The 18,230-nt window shown below is 33.6% G+C and overlaps 1 long non-coding RNA gene across 1 annotated transcript in view; it reads left to right on the top strand.

The window, feature by feature from the left end:
- Positions 1–18,230, top strand: part of LOC104911176 — a 78,450-nt gene that overhangs the window by 58,341 nt on the left and 1,879 nt on the right. Inside the window, exons 4-5 of the long non-coding RNA XR_793693.3 lie at positions 3,824–3,858; positions 16,868–16,960. This is a non-coding gene — a long non-coding RNA (uncharacterized LOC104911176). The remainder of the gene's footprint in view (positions 1–3,823; positions 3,859–16,867; positions 16,961–18,230) is intronic.

The following is an 18,230-nucleotide window of genomic DNA, read 5'->3' as shown; positions in this document are numbered from 1 at the left end:
GCTGACTGCTGGAAAGCACCCTGGTTTAATGTGTTAGCAGCACAATTTGCTGTTGCTGCTGTGTTTTAGAACGTAGAGACAATCATGCCATATTGAGAGTGTTATGGACAAACAGAGCAGAACCACCTGTGTAACCTTTTATTAATTAAAATTTTCTGCTTTTCTAAAGTACTTTCCAAGTGTTACAGCAGGTTCGAGGCATTATTCAGGTCTTGAGTGTTGAGAAGTGCTAAGGGTTTACATACCACTTATAGAAAATTTTAATTGAAGAAATATTTTGAAAATGACATTAGAATCTTCCCTTCTTAGTCCCCGTGTAAACCTTCAAGTCCTCTGTTTGAATGGCTTGAGAACAGTAAATGTATTATGTAGATTAAAAAAAAAGCAATTCTTTAGAGCCTTGATATCTCTTGAATTAACAAAGATTGGATCAATATGCTGATATAAGTTCTTAATGAGTCAAAACAGCAAAATCCTTTTCACTCTTTTCCATAATGTTTTTATTTCTCTGTTATTTTCTGTTCCTTATGTCTAGTACAATTCTGAGAGAAACATCAGACAGGTAAAAACCAGGTCATGTAGGTTACCAAGTTTCTCTAAAGCCACGTACTGATTTATACCTGTATGGAGCTGCTGAATCATGGCCTGAATCTCTGATTAATCACCTGAGGCAAGCAATGAGTCAGTCATGGGAGCACAGGTGAAGGCAATTCACCTGTGCTGCAGGAAGGGATGGAGCCTGGCTCCACCTCTCCTAGACCCATTTAAGAGCTGACTGCCAGTAAGGAAGGATCTCTTCTAGAGATCTGCTCCACTGGAGTCTGTCATGTGAGCCCAGGATAGGGTGAGTGTCCTTTTTTTCCTACACTAGTATAATAATTATATCAGCCAAACTCCTGGATATACTATATCATCATGTACAATTGTACAACTATATCATCTGTATATTCATTGATTGTACAATGCCAAATAAAGATCTAGCTCTAGAATTACTACTAATAAACTGCGGTTGTACAGGTGACAGGAATCAAAACATAGCAGAGGGTTTTATTTACCAAACAAAATGAAAAGTGGGAGGGAACAGCAATTAAATTCTCAAATTTCTTCTTTAGATAATGAGAAGAATAGCAACTCTGGATTCAACTGAGTTAGATCTACTAAGTGTCTGAAGTGCTATTTAAATGTAGTTGAGGCAATTGGCAGTCTTCTATCTAGACTGTATTATTCTTGGATATTATCTAACATAGGAATTATGTATCTGCATATTGCTAATAATCTCTGTAGGCTTTCAGGGAATATTTTAAGCACTCAGAAGGCAAAGAGTGAAGGACTGTGTGCCTCTCTCTACTGATGGAGGCTCAAATGTTACTTCTAGAAGCTGTGGTAGATAGACAAATCAACAGATTGATATTAATGGCATGGTCTTTCCACCTTACTGGATATTTGTTCTTTTACATAAACAGATCTAGAATTCAGACCAAGACAGCACAACTAAACTGTCAATAAAAAAATGTTAATACATAATAGGTATGTCCTGGATTATGGGCTCTAATTGATATCTCTTATTTGTGTTTGGCACTGGGCACTGCTTGCTCACATTGCCTCTACAACTTTCCTATCCTGCCCTTCTGCAGCTGAGAAGTAAAGAATAAATAATATTTTATCTTTTCTGTTTGGAAAGACAAATTGTTCCAGCAAATAGAAGTGGAGCAAATTAAGTTTTGCGTAGGCTCCATTTGTATAACAAACAAATATAAAAGCCACATCAAATTAAAAATGCTCTCTTATAGATTAAAGGGAAAAAAACATCAATTGCATCCTCAAAGTAAAAAGAATAAGTGAGAAAACATAAAACTTCTTGGAAAATCTTTAGCAGAATGATACCTTCCTTGAAATTTTTTTTGCCATATTTTTCCTGCAAGAAAATAAGAGCTCCAAAATAACACTGAATAAAGAAAAGAGAGGAATTTATAAGAGTACGGAACACTATTGATTTTCTTTTGCTCTTCTAATGTTGTCTTGTTATCTGGTTATTCAGTATTGTCAGATCCTTCTGTGATGCTTATCATAATCAACTTTTGCTTCTATTAACTTTTGATTTAATGATGGATTAGTCTATAAGTAATCATTTTGATAAGGAATCTTATCGTAAGCCTTTTGGTTGTACAAATTAACAAGGTAAATCTTGTTATATAAGTTCTTTAGTACCTCAGCAAATTTTTTTTCTGTAAAATTTGTGGGATTCCTCTCTCAATATTTATCCACTTATTTGCTAAATTTAGTTTTTATTCAAGTTTTTCCTCAGTTGACAGGTGTTTCTTGGACTGTTATTACATGGTTACCACTGATAAAAATAATAATGATAAAAATTACATTTCTTACCTTGAGGAAATTAACTAATTCAAAATTTCACCAATTTCTTTAGAAGTTTCTGGTGAAAAACACCTGATCTTAGCCAGAGTTTGTTTTCTTCGAATTTCTTCATCTAGTTGCAACTTATGTTTTTAAAAGAGGATGTTGTCTTTTACATTGTTAACTACTCACATGGCTTCTTACATGTTTTCTAGATGTAATACACATTATTTAAAGAAGTGTAAGAAAAAAATCAAGTAAATATACAAATATATTTCTACACATAATTTATGCTTTATCTGTTCCTTTTAATTTTCTTTTAACAAATTCCCTGATTTTTATCTGCAGCTTGCCTTTTTGAAATAGATTATTATTGTGGTGGATTTTTGATGTTTCCTTACACCCAAATTGATACTGAGCTTGAATGTATTCTGGTCATTATTTTCAAAGGGATCAACTCTGGAAAAAATTTTGAAAGAATCTCTGCATATTTTTGAGGACAAAAATCAAGAATTGTTTCTCTTACTGAATTGGTGGTTGATTTTTCCAAAGTCCCAGCCAAATTTGGCCAACAATACTTTTTGTCAGATGGTAAAACAAACAAACAACAATACTTACCTAACTAGCATATTTCAATGTGAAGGGACATCTGTGAATCTCAGTGGAGTTTGCTAGCATCTTATTCATCTTGCTACATTCTTAACCAGGGTGGATTCACCCATATTATTAGTTGTGGTCAATACTGATAATTTTACACCTTGCTAAGGTACATGTTAACCTGTTTTCCTACATAAGCTTCCTGTTTGAAACTTCAACCATTTTGTGGAGAATCCATCCATCAAAGTATTTATATTATGTCCTATTCATCTTACGAGGCCTGTACTCTCTGATAACCTTGGTTTGGGGCCATCTATCAAGCTATGCTTTTTTCATATGCAGAAAAAGATGCTTTAAAAACGTTTTTCAAACTGTGGGTCAGGGTAGAATTAGTTTAGTTTTGATCATGTATAAATAGTCATTTGACTGTTATACAGGCCAGAAAAATTTATATTTCAGGTAGGTGTGGATATTGTAGATATTTAAGCAGAAATATTGTTTTTCTTTCCAATAATGCAGCCAGCATCTCTGTTACTCATGATAGTTAGAATTACAAAGTTAAATGTTTCCAAGCTGAACTGTATTACAACTTCTGTGTGATTACAAAGAGTTTTCTACTAGTACTGATTCATCTTTATCTTCCTTCACTGCTATGATGGGTACTATTTTAACTAGGACGTAATGTTTTTTTGTACACTTTTACAAGTTTTTTTTACACTTTTACAACCTCTGCTGTCATCTAGACCAACTACTACATTTACGTGATACTTCATGAAGGGTATGATGTCAGTGCAGAAGTCATAGACAAAATGGCAACATAAGCATTTCAATGTACTGTTTTCAGTATATCACTGTGCTTTTTTTTTTTCCTTAGGAGAAAGGTGGAATTGGAAAAGATCTGCTAGTGTGGTGAGTCAAACTACAATTAATATTGATTTCTACCTGAGGATCTCACTTGTGACTGTCTCAATTGCTTTAAAGATCAGATTTCTTAAAATATTTTTGATGACAGAAATTACTGTGCATTTTGAGAATTAATATATTCTATGTGACGATTGGTCATATATACTCTATTGTAAAAGTTTACTGTGGTTGCTTTGAGTATTTAAATGGATGGTATACTTAACTTTATGTTGATGATATTAATAATGCAAAGTGAAATATTTATTACACAGGCAAAGACATTTGTTGTATTAAAATACATCTTATTACCATCACATAAGCCATCACAATCTTAGAATATATTATTTCAGTTTACTAGACGGCATAATGTTACCTGAGGGAATGGCATGAAGCAGTGACAGGGCAGGGTCAGGTTGGATATCAGGAAAATGCGCTTCACCAGAGGTTGGTCAGGCACTGGAACAGGCTCCTCAAGGAAGTGGTCATTGCACCAAGCTGCTAGAGTTCAAGAATTGTCTGAACAATGCTTTCCTATAGTCTTATTTTGGGGTGGTTGTGTGCGGAGCCAGGAGCTTGACTGAATGATCCTTATGGGTTCTTTCCAACTCAGAATATAACATGATTCTGTGATATATTTAATACAACAAAAAAAAAATATATCAAGTTAGAGGAAAATGTCAAAATGATTAAGACATATATGACCATTCACGGAATAAATAAGTATGATGAATGTTTAAATTATTTTATACTCAGTGAATGCTATTGTGTTATCACTTAAACTGATGCACTTCCTTTGACTATTTCTAGAGTAAGATTTTATCAAATGTGTATTTAAGAATACTTTCATAATCATGATCATAATGTAACGTAGCATATCAACACCATCACCAGAGTGTGTTACTAAGCCATTATGAAGTAAAAGCCACTGTGAAGGAAGGATTCTTAGCATCTACTTTATCAATCCTTATTCATAAAAACATATACCTAGTAAGCTTCTAAAATTCCTTGCTTGAAGTTTGATTCTGATTAAAAAAAAAAGTATTCATAAAAAAATGGAATGAAAAAATAAAACTCTCAACACCTTGACATAAGTATGTAAATCCATAACATAATGCTTACACTGAATAGATTTTCAGTGCCTGGATAAAATAAATTTAATCCACTTAACCAATCTAGAAACAAAAAGTGTAGTTCTACATCACTGTTTCAATAGTAAATATAAATATATTTGTCCTGCTTTCAGCTGAGACAGAGTTGATTTTTCCTTCATAAAGTCTAGTATAATGCTTTGTTTTGGCCTTAAGAGAAAAATGATAACACACTGAAGTTATTTCACAGATTTAATTTTTTGTTTGTGCTTCCTTTGGTTTACTTGTCTAAGGGCATAAAAACAGTACCAGCTGATGAAATTCCTGTTCATGTGTTTTCTGCTTTTGCTCTTACACCATCAGGATGGCCCCATTGGAGAAAAACATAAGGAGACCCTTTACTGGATGTCTTCCATTCTCACAGAGGAATCACATAAATCATAAAGAAGAATAAATGTTTTGGGATATTTTCTCTGAGGCAGTATATATGAAAATATCCTCTCTATGAAAAGCATACCTGAAACAGAATCAAGGTGTACATTTCTAGATTTTAAACAGTGTAGTAATTATCTACACTCTGCAAATCATAATATGCAAAACTACCATGTCAGCAAAGGGTGTCTTTAACTATAGTGAAAAAATGAATTCCTTTTATTCCAACAAATACCTAGAAAATTTCAGTTAATTGAAATTTCTTTTCAATATATCACATAGCTATAAAACTTTCTTTTTCTCTTTTCAGAAGTCTTTCTCTTTCCAATTTAGCATGCATAATGCTTGCAAGTTGTATTCAGTGAAAATGAAAAGCTTTAAGTCTCTGAGACTCATTACTATGTAAATGAACTAACAAGCATGTGCACAGCAAAACAGGCTATAAAAAGTAAAATAGAGTTTAGTTTACCAATGTTTTGTAAGTGTTTTAACAGCTTGAACAATTAAGTTTGGAACTATGGTGAATTGGATTTGTATGTGTGTGCTTTTCCTGTTTGATTGGCATTTTTTTCCCTTTTGTTTAGCTCTAATTATTTTTTTAGGTTATGTTCAAGTTGCAGATTTGCATTTACTAGGCATAATTATCTTTGCCATCACATATGAGAATATATCCGTATCTCGTTGCTGGACTGTCAAGAACTGGCAAATAGAAAGAAAATACACAAGCTAATAAATACTATTAATTGTCCAAGAAGTCTATGATTGGAAGAAATAATTTTCCTGCTTTTCCCCTTTTTAAGGGAAAGCTCTCAGGTGTGGAGGGGTATGGCTTCTACCAAGCTGAGAATGGGAGTGAAACAGCTTTCCTTGCTTTTGTGATACTTGATATTATGAGCTATTATGTCAAACATATATATGAGAACATGGTTTTTAAATACACATTTTCATCACTCTATGATAAACATACTTAAGTACTGCAGCAGAGGTGTCAAGGATTTTAGGCATTGTAGCAGTAGGAGGGCAATTCCACTCAATGAACTGTAGGTGTTGATTGAGGTAACTGTATGACTGAATCACTGTTGAATGGAAAAATGAGTATTGCATCCTAGAGTAGACATCTGAAGTAGATTAAATAAACTCTTTCTACACTTTCTAATTTTGTTCTTCAGGCAGAGGGTAACTAGCTCGGATAAAAAAAATCTACATGGTTAAACAGATAAACAATAAGAATCAGTTGATAGTTCTCAAAATACAATATATGAATGTTGCACACAGGTTTTTCAAAAAAATATGGATCTGTATTAAGCCCATAATGCTAACTTCTATGACTGGGTAATAGATTCATGCAATACCAATGATAAAACATGGCATACAAACCATGAAAAATTTAATGGACTGAAATAAATAATAAGTCGCATCTATTTCTGAAAAAAAGTGATCCAATTCAATGTGGGGAAAAAAAAAAAACAAAAAAATAATTCAATCTGTAACAAAAAGACATAACATCATATTGATTGTGCAAACAGATCTGTGAGTAAGGGTAGGAGCATTTATGGTAGATTGGGAAGCTTACAGTAAAACACTTTAGATAGCACAGATATTTGCATTTTAATGTGGTCACTTGTAGAAGTACAGAGAATTAAAGAAATAATTTACACTAAGAAATGCAAAGAAACAGGTCTCAAAAAGAATTCTGACATGTGACATGATTACAGTGTAAGTGTGGGTGAGAAAGCAGAATACTAAAGGACCCTCTAGTTCGACTAGAGAAAACAGCTATTTTCAGATCATGCCAAAGAAATGGAAACTAAAAAAAAAAGCTGATTAGCTCCTGGAACTATCAAAGTGAATGCTGACTTCAGTGTCTCTTGATGATTTCCATTCATGACTGTATTACTGGACTATAAGAAGAAATTTAAGAATCTCTGCCATTCATGGTAAATCATATTATATGATCAAAAAAGTTTTTTCTAGCTTTATACTCAGTGACTCTATGATTCTAACTAAGCTGATCTAATGCAAAGGTAGGAATGTCCAGTTTGAATTAACTGCTTCTTATCTTGGTGATTGTGTGACCTCCTTGAGTTCCTGTGGTTCAGTATGGATGCAATTTGATTTACACTTAGATAGTAACCTATTTTCTCTCATTTCTGAGGTATTTGTATGACTGCAGAGAACTTTAGTGATTCCTCTGGTGTTTGGAAAAAGCCAGGAGAGGTTGCACTTTTGCATTAATTTGTTGTGAATCTGTTTTGCATCCTCTAGAAACAACTTTACAATAACACAATGCACTCTTATTTTTCTAATTCTGTTCCTGTGTGTATATTTTATCACTTTTATTCCAATATACGATATATGGCTGAATATTAGAATTGCTATGTTACTTATGTAACACTATAATGAGTTAGCTACCCTACTCATATCATCCAAAATAAAAAAGAGGGAAAAAAAGAAAAAAAAAGGCACTGTAGTCCTGAGAGGCACAGATCTAAATTTCAACTCAGTACTTCATCTCACTACCGACTAAACCCTTCACAAAAGGTGAGAGAAGCAGTCTTTATAATTTTGTGACTGGAAACCCTTGATAATGGAGAATGATGTGTTTTAGAGTTCACTGGCTCTTAGAGGGGACTTCATAGCTTCTGACTGTGCCATTGTAACATGAGAGGAAAAGGTAACTTGTCAAAGAAGTTATTTCTTATACTGAGTTCTACAATTTGATCTTCTGGAGACTGAGAGAATGTGATAGGCTTAGGGAAGTTTCCAGTATTATGTGTGCCCATCTTTCAAAACTTCACTAGTTAATTTTGACACCTATCAGCTGGAGTCCTTTTATCTATTTTCATATAAAATGGGATGGAAGCAGTTCAGAGATAACTGGATCCCAAAAGAGCAGATTGAATACTCATACTGTAGTTGAAACAAATGGGAAACCTGGGAGAGTACAGTGAGCAAGGAAAACATTTTTTCAGAAGGCTTATACGTTTCCAGTTTTGAAACAAAATGCTCAACAAATGCACATATGATTTTTAGACACAGTTCAATGGAGTTGAATGACTGAGTTTGGAATGGTGGCTTGTGAAATGCTTCTTTCCAGCCACAAGCTCATTGACCAGGCTGTATTATGCGGTATCTGCATTGGATTGCTTTTGGGAGAAAATGCTTCTTTGTGCAGTCTTGGAATAAATAGAAACCATCCCAATTTCATAATCCTATTGGTTAGTTGGCATAATGTCAGAGGAAGTAACAGAGAATAATGCTTTCCATGTTTATCTGCTGTGCTTGCTGTTTCCCTTACTTTAATTTTATTTGCCTTGAAATTAGACTGCAGTCCTTGCTATAACATGCAGGTTGCTTTTAAAGTGCCCTACTTATTTCTACTGAAATTACAAGAGATACAAAGAACATGATAACATTATTTGATAGAACAAGTTATTGGCTACAAAACTTTTTCAACATTGTCCCCACCAGTTTCAACAGAGATGAACAAGAGCCTGCATGCCTCAAGAATCTGCATCACTGGAGGCAACCACTGTTGTTACTGTTCAAGTGCACTACCACTCAATGCTTCACAGTACTCATGTGCACTGTTTGGTCTCCATAAACATTCACAAGTGTTAGTGATTGACGGTGGGAGCCATTTTTTCCACATGGAGGAATTCAGTGACACACCTTTTCTTCATTGGCACTTCCATGTCAGATGCCACTTTATCAGACTGCCCCTTTGCCATCTGTCACACAGCAACAAAATGTAATGGAATATTGGCAGGAAAGTTCAACCTCTACTGCCATACTACCACCACCTACCTCTGATGTTGTGGGCCAACATAATAAAACAAAAGGCATTACTTTTGGACCAACCCTCATATGTATGAATGACCACTGTGTTTGTACAAAGCATATAACAACAGGCTATGCTGATTTCAATTCCAGATAGAGTGATTTTTGAGGAACTGGTAGAATTACCTGCAAAGAATCTTTAAATTGTGCAGTTTAGCCATGTATGTTTAATTCCATGTATATGCGTGTAAAATACATATTCATATGTGCATAGAACATTTTTTTTTACATAATTTCATTTTTCAATAGAAACCAAAACAGTTTCAACTGTATGGATTAATATGTAGGAATAGCAGAGAACTGTATAAAATTTGCATGTATAGCATCTGCTAGTAGAAGATGTGCAAGTCCAATTGCATATGACTGTTACTTATTTGAAAAAGTGGTTGGCATATTTTTTTATTGAAGTTGTCACTAAATTATATTTAAAAATTTAGTATACATAAATATTTTAATAGAGCTCCTAGGGTCTCCTTATCTTTGTCCTGAAGAAATATCAGTTCCTGAATTGATGCAAAAAAAATCCATAAAGAACTTATTTAATAAATCCAAAAGTACATATTGTTTCAGGGAAGGCAAACATCAGTTCTAATTATTTTTACGCTATTTTGCTGATAGGATTGTACAGTAGTTTTTGAAATAGGAAAAGATGAATTTTTTAGTTACTCCTTGTTGATTTCTTTTAAAACTTCTACCTTACTTGGGGCCTTGTAGGTTCTTTTCTCTAATATAATCTTTCTACATCTCATCACAGATGCAGTTTTTAAAAAATATACATTTAATTTAACAGATACAAGGAAATTATTTGAAAAGCTAATTTCTGTCTCCATTTAAATTCTTCTCTTTGGAAAACAGGAAAGCCAGACAGAGAACAAACAAGGAAGAAAAGCAACAAAAGAGCTATTCCTTCATCAGTAAAGTATGAAGGCATTCAGGGAAATATAGGTAGATGATATTCTAAAGCAAATGCAGTCCTAATGTCTGGTAAAATCTTTAAAGATAAGCTTATGTATGCTTGTGAAATAGATTGATTTTCAAAATGCAATTTAAAAAAATTCTACAAAAGTATTTTGATACCAATCAATTCCATGAAGAATCTGGAACAAAATGTATGATTCATCAATGGCTTTTAGTCTGACTTGTAACATTGATTAGAAGACACATTTAAAATCTGCATAGGAACTTTAAATTCAACTGTAGTATTGTCAGTAGACTAAGGAAACTCAATATATTTCACAACTTCTATCCTTAGACAGCAATGAAACAGAGTATATTTGTGCATTTATGGGAGTAATAGACTTTGCAGTGCACATCCTCCTGTTAGTCGCATGAAGTACATGTACATATTAATTTGTAACTTATGATTCTTAAGGAAAAAAATACTCAGTTTAAATATTGATGTCATTATTATAATGTTGTGATAATTCACCACTGAAATATAGTATTTCCTTTCCTTTGGTCTTATTCATAACTTTTTAAAATAACTCACCACTTAGTCTCAAATGTGTTGATGTTGACAGAGGGAAAAGGGAGGAATCGAAGAGGCTGAGGGCAGTGAAATAAAGTTGTATCACAGCATGTTGGATATAGATGACATTAGGAGAAGATGGAATTACACGCTTAATTTCCTGTACTTGATATAGCTCATGTCTGATTCCAGGTCAACACACAGGATATGAAGGCAATTTACTATTTTAAAGTGTAGATTATAGATAACAATGAGTTTTATAGTTTTTATGTACTGTACAGTTCTTTCTGTTAGAAATATTTGCAGCATTAGAAGCAGCTTTTAGTTCTGTGCATCTGTTAGCTGAGAAGCAGGGGAGAGGAAGATAATTGTTTATTTTTTTTACCTCTTATGTGGGTTCATATTTTTTAGTTGAAAAGAATGAGACTAAGCCAGATGTTTAAAGTCCTTGGCTGAATACTTCACATCTCATAAATCACTTCTCCGATATGAAATAATTATATACAAATTTCTTCAAAAATAGTAGCTTCAATAATCTGCTGGATATGGGACCAAGTATAGAAGATAATTGGAGGATCTTAATATAACTTGATAAAGAGTAATTAACAAAGTTCCTCTGCTTATTCACGAATAAAGAAATGACCTGAGTACATAATTCTAAGTATTTTCATTTTGGACAGTTGAAGTAGGAAATATAATTTTAAAATTTCTTCTATCAGAGGGAATTGACTAGTACATTACCAAGTTAGGCAGAAATCAGAATTGAACGTTAAACGTGTATGTAACTGGGGAGCACCAAGTAGTGGGGCTGTTCTCCCTTCTGGCACAAGACATTTATTTGAGATAAACTCCTTGACGATCAATATTTGACCAGTGACTATAGATCTGACTCTCGGTAGCTTTGCATTTTAATTACATTTATTTATTTTAGTGGTTATAAAACACAAAATATAAGCATGGGTAGTTCTATGATTTATTAATATAGGGCTCTAAAAATTTTAAATTATAACAAATAGGAAAAAACCTGATATTTAATTTTAATGTATGATAAAATTTTCTGTATCTCTATTAACATAAGGGGAAAAACTTGAGATTAATCTTAAAATAATCTTAAAATGTTTTTTACAAATAAAATGAGTAGAAAAAAAATATTATACAAGTTTTCTTCCCTTACACAATGTTATACCAACTACAGACGAAACATTTGTTTGTGAAAGTATGGTGAGGTTTTGGAAAGGAATCTGATTTCTCAGGATGGGAACACTGAATTTTCTTAAAATCATGTTACTTTACAATGTCAAACTAACGTATAGAGAAGTAGTCATCTTGAAAAAGGAAATAGCTGAATAGCTCAAACTTTACCTCCAATTTTGATCCTGGTTTTGTTGCTTCTATCACTGATACAAGAATATAGGCTTTCATCTGAACTACGCTAGCTTTTAATCTCCCTTACTCAACTGCTAGAACATGTTTACTGTTAACTTGTCCAATTTTTCATTCCAACATTTTGTCATGTGAAAGCTGCTTTGAAAATGAGCAGTGAAACCTGTGCAGTCCAGAAATTATGTATTAAAAAAACCCACACCTATGCAGCATATTTAGAAACGGACCTGTATTTTCCAGCAAATACACGAATATAGGGGTATTTTGTGAAAAACTTTCTCCTTGAAAAAAAAAAATACTTTTGACTAGCATACTTGCACTCATAATGTAACTCCTGACAATACCTCACTCTGTTAATACTGACTTTGTATGTTTGATATCTTCTGATAACTGAAGCTTGGTGGTTAAAAAAAAAAAAGCAGGATTAATCAAAGTAAGATTATAATTTTCTGCAACATCAATTTTGGCCACTTGTCCCAGACTGATAGTTGAGCCAAATTCTGAGACCTTCCAGATTAGACAATAATGTTGTTTCAAAGTCAATGGACAATCCTCTGCGGCTCTGCCAGATAGATACAGCATAACAGAACTGTGAGACTTTTGAAATATATGCGCAGACCATTGCAAAAAATACAAGAAAATATTGATAATGAAAAATAAGACATTTATTATAGGAGTCTGTATATATTTGCTCTGTGACACTATAAGGGCAATTGCAACTATTCCAGAGTCCATAGCAAGAGGATTATCTTTATAATTGAACTGCTACTGCAACATGCATTCAATGATTTTTAATTTTGTCTTCTAAAAAATAAAGTTTTTAGTATAGAAAAATTGTTTCATATGTATGTTTAGCAGACACTGTGTCCCCACTGTGGGGACAATTTCTGCAAGGCCCTTCAGGCTGATTATTTTTCCTCCTAGAGGAATGAGTTTTGTTATTTTGTATATTTTTCTTTTGGCACTGCAGAATCTCCATTAATATAAACTCCATATCTGGGGAATGGTAACAGTGTATCTTGGCAAGATTAAAGATGAAAAACTACAGACAGTGGGGAGGAGAGAGTGTATAAAAGACTTTTCTGGTTCTTTTTTATTTGTGAGAGAAAATATCTCATCCTTTTTAAATGTCTTCTGCGTAGTTGCAGACAGAATACTCTCACTGCTAATTATTTTTTCCTTTCATAAATTCTCCAGTTTCAGATTTCCTTTGAGAGATGAAATAAAATACCATAGTAAACATGTAGATTTGCCCCAAAACTCTAATGAAATGTTGTGTGCAGTAGAGAAGTAGCTAGGTAGGCTGGTTGCTTGCATCAAGTTCTGGAAAGTTCAGATACAGTAACCTAGTGATTTGAAGCCCCAGTGAAAGCTCCAGTGTTGTTTCTTGGTGCAGAGTGGATCTAAAATAACCTTCTTGGTCTCTTATAGAGGAAAAATAAGATCTTCTTGCCTGAATCTCCTCTGTATGTGCCTAAGAAAAACAGGATACAAGCATCATTTGAACATTTTCTGAATGTCAAAACATGAGCTTTTTTTTTTGTCAGAGGTTCTGAAATGCATCCTAGGGAATAATTAGTGTACAGCTAATTATGAATTTGAAAAATCTAAGATTTGTTTAGCATCTAAAACTCTCAATCTGTCTTGATCTGTCTGCAGTTTGCTTACTGCCCAAATTATTCTCAATAACACTCGGCACTTCTCTAAACAAGTCTAATGAGCCCTGTGATACAGTAAAAACACATATGCAACTAGTAAGTCAGTTTTTATTGAACTTTTGTTTTGGTTTATTCAAACTACAGAAAATTAATACTTGAAGCAGTGCAGTAATACTAGCTATACATGTCTGCAGTCAGTATAGCAAATCCCATGAAAATTCTATTGCCAAATATTTTTGTATCTATCTAAAAGTTTCTTTTTAACATTTCAGTATCTATTATAATCAGAAATGAGCTAAATCCAAGTAATTCTCTTTTTTGAACTTCTGCAGACTTTTCATTCTAGTTGCTTGAGATATACTAATAACACTACCAAGAAAGCTCTTCCATTTTTGTAATGAACAAAGGGATCCAGCTCTAAACAATTCCACTTCACTGACAAAAATAAATAGCCTTCCTTAGCCTGTTTACATTTTGATGAATATTTAGAAAAGAAGACTGTAGCGTTTGAAGCTCATTAAAAATTTTGCAGCAAAATTACATATTTCATATATTGTTTTTGGAGTTACACGTTTATAATTTTTGCTGTTCTAATTTACCATTATACTTTCTATTTTGAAACATTTCAAACCGTTGTATTTCAGAAGTTGTATTCCAGAATATAGTGTTCTGGAAGCAAAGAAAGAGGACTTGTCAGTTGAACAGAATAGAGATTATTAATGTTTTGGAAGTCTAAGGGCGTATCCTCCAGTCTGTGATACCCACTCTACAAAGAGGAAAGTAGCTTGACTAAAAGAGAGGACTTTAAAAGTGAAAGCTAGACTTGAGCTCAAGAAACTATGGAGATGACACAGGGCTCCAAACGATATGACAGTGGTAAACTTCTGTTCTAGACATCTTTCTATAGATCACAATGATAAATGTTTCCATTTGACAGTAAATACACTTGTAATTTGTCTGGTAGTACCTTTCCAATTAGTGAGATATTAATACTGTCCTCTGAGAATTGTAATGGAAGAAGGATCTCATACACTGTATTAAAATTCTGAGCACTTTTCACACAGGAATCACTTGGCAGTAAGGAGAAATTGCAACAGGGAGGAACAAAAGGAAAGTAAACAGATAGCTAGTACCTGATGCTCTGAACAAATACAGCATATAACCAGCAGCTTGGCTTTGCAGTGGTACAGCTGAGGATGCAGAAAAGCATTGCTGAGCTTTCTGCTCAGGTGGTGGACCACAGCACTTTGTTATGCTCCTCACGATTACCTCAGGTGAAGTAAGCTGAGAGAAGCAGGTGCAGCAGGGTGATGGGCCAAGTAAAGAGGCTGTGCTGTGAATACATCATGAGGCAACAAGCAGCTGTTTTTGGGAAGCAGTGTTTTCAACAGAAACCTTGAAAGCATTTATTTTAGAGACTGCTTTGCGTAACTGCTCTTACTTCCATTTTCTTCAGCATAAACAAGATCACCTCTTACTATGGTGAGAATAGAAACAGCCGAAAACCCTAAAAATAGTCCCTGTTACATACACATTCCCTATAAACCCTTTAAGTACACAAACTCCAGACTGTATCCATCCCTCTGCCATACAGATTTTTCTTCCTCAGTCTCGTTCACTTTGCAGAGTTATAGAGCTTTATTTGTATGACTTAGCACTATCCTAGTTCTTCTCAGTTTATTGAAGCTTCATACCCCACCAAATTATTAAGCAGTGAAGATCAAACTGTGCATCTACTTTTGCTAAGATTTATATTTTCCTATTGGTCTCAGTCTAGTGAAATTCTCTTGGGCATCTTTAAGCTTCACTGATTTCAACCTGAACACATACACAAATGCTTTTTTTCCAAACAGAGGCCAACATTAGCTTTACTATGTCATCTAATTGCTTACTGGTATGACAAGATGTTTCACAGTCTGTCCCAAGTGTTCAACGTTGCTTATTTGACTTTCTGTACTGCTTATAGAAAGGCTTAAACAGCTTGTCCCTATAGCTAAAGCATTCAGGACACTGTCACTCACAGAAAACGGAAACCTGCTTTAAGGAGATTTTGAAAAGTAGAACTGCAATGAGATACCTCTTTACATGATGATATGTTTTTCTTCCTAATCTCTTATTACCGTAAAAATTGAAAATAAAATAGACTATTTTTTTCCCTAGTCAACAGAGATATAATTTGATTTGTTTAACTGTTCATTACTGAAAGTGAAATGTTTCATTCGAAGGTAGCATTTTAGCTGACTTAATAGTTTTGGTTTAATGGGACTGCAACTCTGTCTTTTATAAATGAGAGAAACATCTCTTTTTATTACAGCTGCAGCTTATTCTGTATATTACACATACTAACTTTTGGGAGCAAAAGTTTCTTTTTATTTTCTTTCCTCATTTTGCAAATTAATATAAGGTTAATAAAGATGTTCACAAATTCCCATTTCTCTTATTTAGTTACCCGTACCATTAATTTCCTGTGACAACTAGCAAGCTAAGAATGAATAGAGGTTGCTTTCTGTTAAATATTTTTGTTGTTGTTTCTATAGACTGAGTAAATTCTATTTGGCTCTGTTCAAAACAGCCTTTTGCTAAAGTCTAAAATATATAGCTTCTTATTTTATTTTTAAGGCTCATTTTTATTTTCCATTTTGCTCCTAACCCAATCTGATTTGTAGGAGATTAATGAAATTTATCTATACAGTTTTAACACCACGTATTCATTATTGATGGTTATCACCTAAGAATCTCTATACCTAGGCAAACTCCATGAATGAATGTTCTTCTTTTGAACATACTGATGGATTTTCTTCAATTTTTAACAGGGTGTTTAAGGAGTCAAAGATAATTATGTTGTTAATCATTTTTTATCATTTTTGGAAATACGTATCTAAGTAGATTAGGCAGGTCATGTTGTTTCGGTGTCTGAAGAAAAATTTTCTGACACCTTGGAAGAGGTAGTTTTAAAAAAAAACTTCAGTCTAAAAACCTATCTAAAAATCCAAGTTTTGTCAAAGTCAAGATGGTAGTCCAACTGAAATACAGTTTTACTAGTTCTAGATCTCTCAGAACTATTGGGTCTCTTTTTCCTTCTTTGTTTTTCTGTCAAGAGGATATACTGTACAAGAGTAAACTTTATAAATATCCTTCTTCCTCAGCTGTAATTGTGGCACGAAGGAATAACTGAAAGAGCAGAACTAAAAATGGTCCTCATGAGCAAACAAACAAGCAAAAATGATGACCCTTCACAAGTAAGTCCTCATTGTTTATGGATTCACAACATATCCAAACAGTATTTGTTGATTTTATCAAATTTTCCATAGGTTCAAAATGGCATTACACTGACTAATTATCTTTAATCAGTACTCCAGCTTTAGTTCTGTCATTTGGCATGTAAATATCATTAATCTTGTCATCAACTTAACACTTTTTTATTCAGTTGGAGAAGGTCACAACTTAAATGAAAATTGAATCTAACCTTGATTTGAAAGTCTAATATTTAATGTGCATAGAAAAGATGTTAGACAAAAAGATCTCTAGACTGCTGCTTTTACTTTACACCATTTTGACTTTAAAATCCCAATGCTAATATTTCACCTAAATTTTATTAAAGGAATTTTAGAATGTTTTACCATGATAGTTGGTTAGGCTCCACCCAAACTGCTGTGACAACTGCAACTTCCTCTCAATATATAATGGAGAAGTAGATAATTGCCCGTACATCTTTTCTGCTGTCAAACAGTAATGATGGCACTTACCTGAAAAGTGGAAAAAATTTCCCTATGCTGCTGGAGGTACTTTTAATATCAGCCACTCAAGAAAGCACCCTAGTACCCAGGAAATTCAGTAAGGAGATAGTGAAAGGAAAATAATCTGTGACTGTCTCCTTGTGTACAAAATGGGTCAGGTTTCAGCAGGAAAATGAGGCAGAAAATCAACATTGAGCATCTCATTCAGTGGTTAACGATCTTGAAGGAAGTTTCTTGAAAGCTTATCTGCATTTCCAAGAACTCTTTTATGTTGAAGTACTCTTTGAAGAAAAGAGAGGTGCTTTCTCTGCTCCTCTGCTCAGAATTTCTGGCTTATGACTTAGTTGGTATTGGTAGCTATATGAAATGTCATGGCCATTTCAGTTGTAATACTAAAACTTACAGTTTTTCTCGTCCTCATATAGAAAGTCCAGACACTTAATGGATTTCATTCTGAAGGCCTTGGACAGAAAAATAGAATGTACTGCATACGTTTTTCATAATTAGCCCTAGGCCTGGAAGATCTATGACATACAAGGCAATCATAATACGTTTGTTTTGCAGTATCTATCAAAGGCTTAAATTAAACTTCTGGATGTCACTTTCTCGTCACATTTTCTTGATTTTACTGCAAAAAGTAACTGCAGTATTTGAGGAAAGAACTGCCCAATCAAATTGTTCCAGCTTTGCCAAAATAGAAAGTAAATTGAATTCACTGTCACACTTAATATTAACCTGACATTTTGTTGTTTTGTTTTTTGCTAAGTGGCAA

This window comes from Meleagris gallopavo, chromosome 5, assembly GCF_000146605.3.
Source record: "Meleagris gallopavo isolate NT-WF06-2002-E0010 breed Aviagen turkey brand Nicholas breeding stock chromosome 5, Turkey_5.1, whole genome shotgun sequence".
Lineage (NCBI taxonomy): Eukaryota > Metazoa > Chordata > Aves > Galliformes > Phasianidae > Meleagris > Meleagris gallopavo.
The sequence above is the reverse complement of the archived record's forward strand: the minus strand, read 5'-3'. Positions and strand labels throughout refer to the sequence as shown.